The sequence below is a fragment of the Sminthopsis crassicaudata genome, chromosome 6 (assembly GCF_048593235.1).
Source record: "Sminthopsis crassicaudata isolate SCR6 chromosome 6, ASM4859323v1, whole genome shotgun sequence".
Taxonomy (NCBI): Eukaryota; Metazoa; Chordata; class Mammalia; order Dasyuromorphia; family Dasyuridae; genus Sminthopsis; species Sminthopsis crassicaudata.
This window is the reverse complement of record NC_133622.1, coordinates 9,243,292-9,255,111: the sequence shown is the minus strand read 5'-3', so window position 1 is coordinate 9,255,111 and position 11,820 is coordinate 9,243,292. Positions and strand designations below refer to the sequence as shown.

The window sequence follows — 11,820 nt, the reverse complement described above, 5'->3', positions numbered from 1 at the left end:
CGCAGACTCTAGTTGGGGGCGATTGGTTTTTTTTTGTTTTTTGTTTTTTGTTTTTTTTGTTTTTTGTTTTTTTTTATCTACTTTGCTGACTTTTTGTCTAGTTTAATATGAAAGCGTTCCCCATTACCAGGGGCCTCTGGGAAGTGTGTGGGGCCACGTGTGAGCTCAGGAGCAGGAGTCTTTCCCACTCGCCTTCTAGCCACTGAGCCACAAGTGGGCTGATACCCAACAACTCAACATCAAGAGCTGCCTTTTTGATTATTACCACCTAGTAAGACCCCAACATCCCCCCTTTCTTTTGATTTAGATATTACACATAATGACACGATTCCATAAAGACATAGTATCCTAATACATGTTAGAAGTAGGTAAAGAACACGCTCAAATCATCACAAAATGGGACTTTAATACATGTTCCTAAGTCCTTCCCAGCACCCCTGCCGCTCCAGCCCAAAGAGGGCAAACCGAGGGAGAAGAGGAGAAGAGGAACATCCTCGTGGCGCATGCAGGGTCCGAAGCAGCAGGCTGGGCTTGCTCAAATAAGTCCTCGTTGTTTCTTATAATCTTCTAAATTCAGAGATCTTTTGGGGGCACCACCCTGGGCTGGGGGAGCCTTTGGAGTGATGGCCAGTGTCTTTAATTCCCAACTGGGAATTTGCAAGTCGATGTTCACATCAAAATCATGCGCTTTGAACAGGTCCTCTGAGAGGTCACTGGCTGACTTAGAGTCGATGTCTTTGTGCTCGTTCATCTCCTTAGGAGCATCTGGTAATGCCCCCGAGCCATATTGTGCGTTCAGCTGAGCCACGATGGCAGCTTGAACAGCAGGGTCTCTGGAATTGGAGACGATAGTCGGTTTGCAGTGCCGCCTAGTGAAGGGGTCCATCTGTTGATTTTTCATGTTGTGACTTTCAGCCACACGGGCTTTCTCAGCCTCAACAATGTTCCACTCCCGATTTCGTTGGTTGATGTCACTGATGGCAGAAATATTCTTTGTTCGTTGCCGATCTAGGGCCTCTGCCCTTTTCTCCAACTCAATCAGTTGATCTTGGATGTGTTTCGCCTTGGCTTGGTCTCCCAAATCTTCTGCTATGGCCTTCTCCTTCAGAAGCTGCATTTTTTTCATGGCATAGTTGGGTGGAGCTTTTCGGAATCTCGCTTTCTCTTTTACAATCTCTTCGATATCCCGATCATTGAATTGATAATTCAAAGTTTCTTGAATGGACACTTCCTTCTTGTTGATTTCATCCAAGGTAGGGAGCTGCAGGCCAGCAGAAAGCATCGCCTCTTTCCATTTCCTAAATTCACTTTCTGTGAACTCTTGGTTTGAGACAAACTCCAAGCGGATTACTCGCTGGTCGTTGCCATGCCTCAACTGCAATCCTTTATTTGTCCTAGTGCCACCCAACTGATAAGCCTTGGGTGTTTCTACCACGCCGGTGATTTCAGCAACCCGATAGACAGGTTTACTGTTGTGGTTCCCGATGCCAACCCGCACAAAACATCCTGGGACTGCCTTAGCAAAGAAAGGCATGTGACACCACTGTTCCAGCTTGTGCCGGGATAACCGCGCTCGGTTCAACTCTTCAGGCAGAGAAACCGGCTGGGATTTGGGAGGAACCTCTTCCTTTTCCTCTTCTTCATCAGATGATGTCATCCTAGATGAACCATCTGTCTTCTCACTGGACTTATCGTCCTCATCAGAGTAAACTTCACTTGTTTTTAATGGTTGTTTTTTGGCAAGCAGCTCAGCTGTTCTATTCTTCCGTTTTTCTCTCTCTGCTTTCAGTTCTTCCATGGCCTGAGATTTTTTGTCTAGTTTGTTATCCTGCTTGGAATGCCGCTCCTTATTATGGGACATGAGCTGGGACTCTTGAATCTGTGTAAGTTTTTTCTTCTCTCGTTCTTCTTGTTTTTTCTTTTCCTCTTTCTTCTTGGCTATTTTTAATTTCTTCTTCATTTCAGACCTTCTCTTCAGCACCTCTCTCTTTTCTATCCTGTGAAACAATTCCTGTTCTCTCTCCTTCTCCGTCATTTGTTCTAAACGGGCCCTATCTTCTTCATCTCCCGTGAGGTCTTCTCCATACCCATGATGGAATTCCTCATCCTCAGAAGAAGAATCTGAATCTGAGCTGGAGGAGGAACTGTTACTGTTGGAGTCAGACACTTCACCTTCTTCAGGGGCTGAACTCTCAGCTGAGATGTCTTTGTCAGAGCTGTCTGAGGAAGCAGCTTGGTTTGTCTGTTTTTTCATGGTTCCCTTCTTCTCTATCTTCCTAGTTTTTCCTTTTTTCTTATTTGTTGCACCTCCAACTGTGCACTCATCATCACTGTCTGATGTTTTAGAGTCTGAAGAAGCGGCAGGCTGACTAACAGGTTGCTCCTCCTCCTTGGAGTCACTCCGTTTCCGTTTGGCTAGGGGCAAGAGCTCCTGATCCAGGTTCTCATCACTGCTGCTGTCCTCCATGTCAGAGTGGATCACAACGCGGCTTTTCCGCTTCTTGTCCATGATGGTACCCCAGCTCCCACGCCGGACGCCCTGTTCCGGTGCCAAAATGTAAAGTCCAAGCTTGCCCCCTCTGAAGGGCTCCGAATCAGCCAGAGTCAGGGTAAGCCACAGTCCTTGCCTCGAGTTGGAGCCAAAATGTAGTGTCCTGTTGTCTGTCAATTGCGATCCTTCTCTGGGAGAAGGTTTCTTTTCTGTAAATCCTTTTCTCTGTGAGCAGGTTTCTGGAACCTCCAGCCAGAGAGAAGGTAGAATCTCGAATCCTCTTCTTCCTGAATCCTGGCTCCTTTTATCCTCCCAGAGAATGGTGTAAACTCCTTTAAAGGTGTAAACTCCTTTCAGAAGACTAAAGGTGTAAACTCCTTTCAGAAGACTAAAGGTGTAAACTCCTTTAAAGGGGAAGTATGTCCTGTGTAATAGAACTCTAGTGAACGAGTTTTCTTTATGGCATTCAGGGAAGTTCTTTCTCCTATGTAACCATTAACATGCTTTCTTATTTGTGCATATATTTTCTTTGATTTCCCAACATTTATCACTTTCCTTTTTTTCTTTCTTTTTTTTTTTTTCTTTTGATAACTTTTTATTGACAGTACGTATGCATGGGTAATTTCACAACATTATCCCTTGTATTCACTTCTATTCTGAATTTTCCCCTCCCTCCACTCCCTCCCTTAAATGGCATATCGTCTTATACATGTTAAATATGTTATAGTCTATCTTAGATACAATATATGTGTGCAGAACCGAACAGTTCTCTTGTTGTATAGGGAGAATTGGATTCAGAAGGTAAAAAGAACCTGGGAAGAAAAACAAAAATGCAAACAGTTTTCAACAGGAAAAACATTTCCTCTTCACACCGATGTAACCATGATTGCAGTATAAATCAAAAGGTTCTCTGGGGAGGGACTGGTCCTTCACCAATGGCTTTAGGAGAATCTGGGAACAGTGGCAAAGGGCGGCTTTTTCTTTTAACAGGGGTGGGCTGGAAGACCTGCCTCTAACACAACTTTGTAACCCCCCATGGAGCAGTGTTGTCACAGAATTTGAGCCCCTGGCTTTTCAGGGTTGGATGGGAAGGCCAGGAAGACCAACTCCTTTCCAAAGAATGCTTCTGTTCAATCACTTGTTGAAGCAACACACATTTATCATCCATTTTCTTATTATACCAGGGACACTATCTGGGATGGAACAGGGATGGAAACACAAAAATAAGGCCATCCCTGCCCTCAAGGAGCTTGTGTTCTGTTTGGGGCTTCATCAACACCTGTGTTTAATCAGCTTTTTTCATTCCCCTTCCTTCATGTATCTAGACCAAGGCCCCACTAGAGGGAATTCTCCTCCAAACAGCTGAAATTCAGAAAGCAAAAGTTGTTTTTTTAGCAACAAGGAAACCTCTGAGCTTAACACTTTTGAGGATAATTAGTGAAAATAGGAAGTTGGCAAGCTCCCTGTGAGCTTCTCCCGGGGCCTTCTCTTTGCTAATCCCATGGGAGGCCCCCTCCCCAGGGGCATCTTCCCAGCATCCTGACAGCCACCCAAACATTGGTTGATTTGAGTTGATTGGAGAGGCCCTTCGGTGTTTTTTGCCTGAGGTACAAAAGTGGCTACTTATTTATTACTGGGTGGACCCTCTTGCTTTTCAGGTGATGAAAGAGGCTTGAGAGGTTAAGGTTTGCAAGTAGCAAACAGGGGAGAGCAGACCCTCTGGCTCCAAGCTCAGAGTTCTTTCCCCTGGCCCTCGGTGGGCAGCTTCGGTCACTGAGAAATTTGCTTTTCCCTTGAGCTGAAGTCTGGATCCACTTCACTTCTGGCATTTCCCCAAGCCTGACGAAACACCATCTCATTGGTGTGTGCGTATTTGAGATATCTGCAAATAAGAAAATCCTTATTTCTGTTCTGCTAATAACTTTCCCTTCCCTTTTAACCCAGAATAAAGATTCTTCATCTGGACTCCATTTTTTGACGGCTGTATTTTAGTAAAATTGTTTTCCCTTATAATCGTGTGCATTATATTTTATGCATTTAAAATGTGATTCTGAGAAGGGGTTCACAGCCTGCCCAAGGGACATTTAAGAACAATGGGCAATTGCTATTGGGGTAATGGGCAAAGCCATCAGCTGCATTGAGTAAGTGGATATGGTAAGAAAACAAATTTTATTTAACGCTTTTTGTGTCTTAGTTGTATACTAGAATGGAAGACAAGGTGATATGGGTGGGAAACAAAAAATTGGTTTTAGATTCCGATAGTCCACCTTCCTATTCCCCTTGCTTTCATACTTTCTGTGTGATCTTAGTCAATTTTCCTCCCTCTCTCCCTTCCTTTCTTCCTCCCTCCTGAACTATGCTGTTCATAATCTCTTATAGCACTAAAGTATTCCATCATAGCCACACAACACATTTTATTCAGCCATTCCTCAATTGATGGACAGTCCTTCAATTTTCAACTTTTTGCAACCACAAAAAAGACCTGCTATAAATATTTTTATACACATAGGTCCTTTCCTCTTTTCTCTGACCTTTTGGAGTTAGACCTAGTAGTGGTATTGTTGAATTAAAGAGTATGCACATTTCTATAGTCCATTAAGCATAGTTCTACATTGTTCTCTAGAGTGATTGGGACGATTCACAACTCCACCAACAAGGGATGAGTATTGAGCAAATTTTGTAACCCCCATGAACCTTAACTTTATTTTATGAGTAAAATGATGGGATTATACTTATGTATTTCTAGTTAAAAGATCTATGAATTTATAATCTAAACTCCTACTGAAATACTCAATATTCAGAATACCACCTCTAAGTTCTCCCTCTCTCTTGTCTGATTTTTATTCTTCCACTGTTGTGCTCTTCCTTTTAACTCTTTCCTATTTATTTTGCATGTATCTTACTCTCCCTGTATTTGTTCTTTACTCATTTGTAAGCTCATTGAGGGCAGGAAATGTCTTTTACCTTTTTTTTTTTTTTTTTTTTTTTTTTTTTTGTATCCCCAGAGCTTAGCATAGTGCCTATCTTATAGTTGGTGCTTAATAAATATTTATTGTTTGATTGATCTTCCCCCCGCCCCCAGGCTGGGGTTAATTGACTTGCCCAGGGTCACACAGTTAGAAAGTTTTAAGTGTCTGAGGTCAGATTTGAACTCGGGTCCTCTTGAATTCAGGGCTGGTGCTCTATCCACTGTGCCACCTAGCTGCCCCCTGTTTGATTTTCAAATTTTTGTCATGATTCCTTTGATATGAAGGCATTAGCTTCCATAGTATTTTTGGCCTTTTTGCATTCATTATTGTTTTCTTTTTAATTATTCTTTTTTCTTATTAATAACCACTTTTATAAGATTAGTCCTGAAAGCAGTTCTTCTTAGTTGACCATCTCTCTCCTTCACTGATTTAAAACACTAGGAACAACCCCTTCATGGCTCTCTGTGTAGCATAATCAAAGTTTAGTCTCTTGGTTCAGTTCTGCTTTCTTTAGACTGAAAGCTCTTTGGAAGCAGGAATTGGGAATCCTATTTTCTGTTTTCTACATTATCTAATAGAAGCCTTGGCTATAATGGATATTTCTTTTTTCTTTTTCTTTTTATTTATTTATTCATTTTTCCAAATTATCCCCTCCCTCCCTCCACTCCCTGCCCCCGATGGCAGGTAATCCCATACATTTTACATGTGTTACAATATAACCTAGATACAATATATGTGTGTAAATACCATTTTCTTGATGCACATTAATTATTAGCTTCCGAAGGTATAAGTAACCTGGGTACATAGACAGTAGTGCTAACAATTTACATTCGCTTCCCAGTGTTCCTTCTCTCGGTATAGTTATTTCTGTCCATCATTGATCAACTGGAAGTGAGTTGGATCTTCTTTATGTTGAAGATTTCCACTTCCATCAGACTACATCCTCATACAGTATTGTTGTTGAAGTGTATAGTGATCTTCTGGTTCTGCTCATTTCACTCAGCAACAGTTGATTTAAGTCTCTCCAAGCCTTTCTGTATTCCTCCTGCTGGTCGTTTTTTACAGAGCAATAATATTCCATAACCTTCATATACCACAATTTACCCAACCATTCTCCAATGGATGGACATCCATTCAACTTCCAGTTTCTAGCTACAACCAAAAGAGCTGCCACAAACATTTTGGCACATACAGGTCCCTTTCCACTCTTTAGTATTTCTTTGGGATATAATCCCAATAACAGCAATGCTGGGTCAAAGGGTATGCACAGTTTGACAACCTTTTGGGCATAGTTCCAAATTGCTCTCCAGAATGGCCGGATTCTTTCACAACTCCACCAACAATGTATCAGTGTCTCAGTTTTCCCACATCCCCTCCAACATTCATCAATATTTGTTCCTGTCATCTTAGCCAATCTGACAGGTGTGTAGTGGTATCTCAGAGTTGTCTTAATTTGCATTTCTCTGATCAGTAGTGATTTGGAACACTCTTTCATATGAGTGGAAATAGTTTCAATTTCATCATCTGAGAATTGTCTGTTCATATCCCTTTGACCATTTGTCAATTGGAGAATGGTTTGGTTTCCTATAAATCAGGGTCAGTTCTCTATATATTTTGGAAATGAGATCTTTGTCAGAACCTTTCCTTTTAAAAATATTTTCCCAATTTTTTACTTCCCTTCTAATCTTGTTTGCATTAGTATTGTTTGTACAGAAACTTTTTAGTTTGATGTAATCAAAATCTTCTATTTTGTGATCAATAATGATCTCTAATTCTCCTCTGGTCATAAATTCCAGGAAGGAATAATAAAAAGAAAAATAAAATGATAGGAATAATCCTATCTAATAGGTAGAGGGTAGTACCTCACAATTGTTTTAATTTGCATTTCTGGGAGAGACTTTTGCTGGTTATACCATTGGTGAATGTATGCGCTCTCCTCCACTTTGAAATCACTTACTCTTAAATCTTTTTGCTGTCTGTCCTTTTATAACAGGCTTTGTCTCCAGATAAAGACAAACTAGTTTTTATTTCATTCTGTGTGTTTCCTGGAAATGAGCAGATCATATTATGGGGGAGAGTCAAGGGTAACCATGTACAAATTTGCAGATACACAAGAAAACAGAACCTAAGAATGTCTCAGGCCAGTATATGTCAATATGCTTTATGTACCATTTGATGTTGGTGTTAGAAAATTAAACAAAGTTATCCTTTCAAGACTGCCATAGAATCTTACCTGATTCTTATATGTATGGGAAACATCTCGTCCAAGGGAAGCCTATATAGCCGTGTTCTGTTCCATGGAATCACATGCTTTTCTGCAAGAAAACAGTAGACATAGTGAGATCTTATTCTCTACACCCCTTGGCTGTGTGGCTGTGACTGTGCGGTCTGATGGACATGGTTTGTTACATGCGTACATTGGTTTGTTTAACTTAGCTGTTTTTCCTTGCTCTGAAGAATTCTCAGGGAGGCGAAACTGTTGGGAAGCAACAGTGATATAAAAAAAATAACAAATCCAGAAAGTATAAATAAAACTTTCTATTGAAAAGGGAAAAAACCCACTGTAATTTGTTATTGAATTATCTGCCAATGGCTGCATTTAAATTGGGCATGGGATTTAAAACTGGGAGGGACCTTCAAAGGCTTCTAGTCCACAATGCAAATTTTAGAGATGAGTAAACTGAGGCTCGGAAAGGTGAAGTCACTGGCTTGGTGTCACGTAGGTATCTCTAGTTGTTGGGGTTGTTCATCCTGAGTTCTAGAGGAGGCCAGTGACCTCAGGAGGGGGAGGTCTTACACATAATTGGATTTAAGTGATGCAAAACTATCACCCTCAGTCACCAGAGCCCAGGGTTCTGTGGCCTGGTTCAGCTGAGGTATTCCCCAGGTCTCCCTTGTCTGAGGCAACATCCATTCAGGGTATCACCAATAGCCTGAGAGACTTGGTCATTAAAAAAAGGGGCAGCAATGAAGGGGTGCCATAGTCAGGAAAACTATTTCCTGAGTTCAAATCCAGCCTCAGACACTCACTAGCTATGTGAGCCTGGGTAAGTCATTTAACTCTTCTTTGCCTTAACTGTAAAAACGGGTTAATACAAGAACTTAGTCGGGAGACAGATTGGTTCAGACTAGATGGCTTCTGAGGTCCCTTCTAGTTCTCAATCTATGATTTTTTTCATCTGATGATTTTAGATTCATCGAGTGGTGGAATATTAGAAATAGAAGACATTTTAGTTATTTAATACAGAGGTTCTTAATTATTTCATTGTAACTAAAATAATTGATTTCTTTTATATTTCTATCTATTTTATGTAGTGCCACTAGAAACATTATTCTGAGAAGGAGGCCATGGAATTTACCAGACCATGGCCTACAAATGGTTCAGAACCCTCGATTTAGTCTAATGTCCTCAAATTCCAGATAAGGAAATGATGGAGGCTGAGCTAAGCAAGGCAATTTGCTCCCAGCGGTGCATCGTTCTTCTGTGTCCTATCCCTTCTGGAGTTTCATAGAACTATTGAAGGCTCTGGGACCCCAAATGCAGCCCCCACAATGCAGAGGGTACTCGGAACTCGTGCTCTTTCTGCACATTAATTCAGAGGTCAAAGTGGAGGGAGGGAGACCCGGACTGGCTTAGGACTTGTCTCAGGCTTGCCCCATCTCACATCTGTTTTCATGGCAGCTAACAGCTCAAGAGTTTCATGCTTCTCAGTGATCCAATTTTGGTGCAAAATACTTAATAGCATTTTTTTCTGTAACAGTGAGGAAAAGGATGGCCCTGTGGTATATTTACAGGGTCAACACTTTCCAAACAAGGCTTCCATATTGAAAATCCTTGTGCTGACTTTGACCTTTTCAGTTTCTTCACCTCTTCGAGCTGGCCAATCACCAAGCATTCCCAATTCTATTTTTTTTCCCCCTGAGTTAAGTGACTTGCCCAGGGTCACACAGCCAGGAAGTGTTAAGTGTCTGAAAACAGATTAGAACTCAGGTCCTCCTGAATTCAAGGCTGGTGTTCTCTCCAAAGCGCCACCTAGCTGTCCCTCCCAATTCTATTTGACTCAAACGGTACCTTCTTTAGGAAACCTAACAGTAATAATTACTTCCCACCTCCTGCCATGTTGCACCTTGTTCAATTAAATTTTAAAAGCCCTTACCATGTGCAGCTTATGTACCAGTCACTGGGTGTAACAGAAAAGGAAACAGTCCCTGTTCTCAATTAACTTACAACACATTTTATTGGAGATAAAAGCCAGGTATACAAATAACTGAGGAGACCTTGGAGAAGGGGCTCATGAAGAAGATGGTGCACGAGGTGAGTCTGAGTAGGGCCGTCACTCCCCAGTGCCGGTGCTGTTGTTTATAGTGTACACTTGAGAAATGCTTGTGGAAACTGTGAATGATTTCAGTCTTCTCAGCCACGCAATGACCCAAGGGACTCCTGATGAAAAATGCCGTCTGTCTCTGGAGAAAGAACTGATTGTCTGAGTACAGATCAAAGCTTGCTTTCTTTTCTTTCTTTTCTTAGTTCTCTTTTAGAAAATGACCAATATGGAAATATGTTTTGTGTGATTGCACACACACACACACACACACACACACACACACACATACACACACACACACACACATACACACACACACACAAAAGCTATATCTGATTGCTTACCATCTCAGGGAGAGGGGAAAGGAGGGAAGGAAGCAGAGAATTTGGAATTCAAAATGAAAAAAAAAAGTTAAAGTTGTTTGTAATTGGGGAAAAATAAAATATTATTAAAAAAGAAATGCTTGTTGAATTGGTTGGAAACAAAGGTGATGATAAATGTGAAGAGATTAAAAAGTATTTAAAGTTGAAGTTGTATTTTTTCCCCTAGGAGTGGTGTTTTTCATGGTAAGCCTTAGTTGCCAAGGCAAACTCATCACTACATTAATTATATCATTAGAAATACAGCAGAGAAAAATGGGTATTGATCATAAGCTATTCCATTCTACTTCTTCAATATTAATTGAAAGTTATTCCTCAGATGCCACTTAAGAGAAGTCCTCTAAGGCTCCTTGGGAAAAAGTACTTAATATTTATTTAGGGATGTTAAATGAACTCACAGAAAAGCATCTGTTTTTATTATTATTATTATAAATTTAACATTCTCAATTGATACTAAGAAGACCCAAATGAGGAAATCTCCAAATACAGCCATGAAATTCAAGCCAATTACATTTCTATTTAAAAAGTAAGGGCCTCGATTTGGGTTAAGGATCTGGGTGTTAGACTGTCAGATGGGTGGTCACCAAAACATGCCCTTCTATAGCAAAGGGCCAATGAAAATGTGACCTACATCATTTCCCTGATATTTCTTTGAGTTACCCAAGGAGTAGATGATCATGACACAAAAGATTCAGGGTCACTTTTGAGGTTGTCTTTAACTCATGTGACCGTAAAACTTTTGAAAATCATTTTTCTATATCATCCAATAGACTAACACACCAGGTCATCCTCAGATTTATTGTAAGATTTCAAAGAAATAATGGTTATAAAAAGAGAGCCTTCTGCCCCTTTTCTAAGAAAATATTTAAACAGACTCACTCATTTATTTTGATTTAAACAATCTTGAAAATACCAGAAAACAGGGGGCAGATAGGTGGCGAGGTGGATAGAGCACCAGCCTGGAATTCAGGAGGACCCAAGTTCAAATCTGGTCTCAGACACTTAACACTTCCTAACTGTGTGACCCCGGGGCAAGTCACTTAACCCCAGCCTCAGGGGGGGGGGGGAAATACTAGGAAACTCCTTCCTTCCCTGACCTGAATTCAAATCCCAGACCTATTTTCTTTTTTAATCATTTGTAAGATGAGGAAATTGTTCTATCCTTCCTTTTAGCCTTGAATCTCACGACTCTAAATAAATATATGTGTGAGTAAATGCAGATATCTTTATTTATTTATTTTATAATTATAAAAAATTTTTGACAGTAAATATGCATGAGTAATTTTTTTTATAACATTATCCCTTGTATTCATTTTTCCAAATTTTCCCCTCCCTCCCTCTACTCCCGCCCCCCGGTGACAGGCAATCCCATACATTTTACATGTGTTACAATATAACCTAGATACAATATATGTGTGTAAATACCATTTTCTTGATGCACATTAATTATTAGCTTCCGAAGGTATAAGTAACCTGGGTACATAGACAGTAGTGCTAACAATTTACATTCGCTTCCCAGTGTTCCTTCTCTGGGTGTAGTTGTTTCTGTCCATCTAAATGTAGATATTTCAACAAAATTCAGTGTGACTAGGGAACAAAAGTTAAGTAAGTACATCAGAAGGGTTTGGGGGGGAGTGAAGGTTGGACTGAGGATG

At 40.6% G+C, this 11,820-nt stretch overlaps 1 pseudogene; it reads right to left on the bottom strand.

Annotated features, from left to right (window-relative positions):
• Window positions 1-416: 416 nt before the first annotated feature.
• LOC141546326 (RNA polymerase-associated protein RTF1 homolog pseudogene) lies at window positions 417-9,580 on the bottom strand (annotated as a pseudogene).
• Between the last annotated feature and the right edge of the window lie 2,240 nt (window positions 9,581-11,820).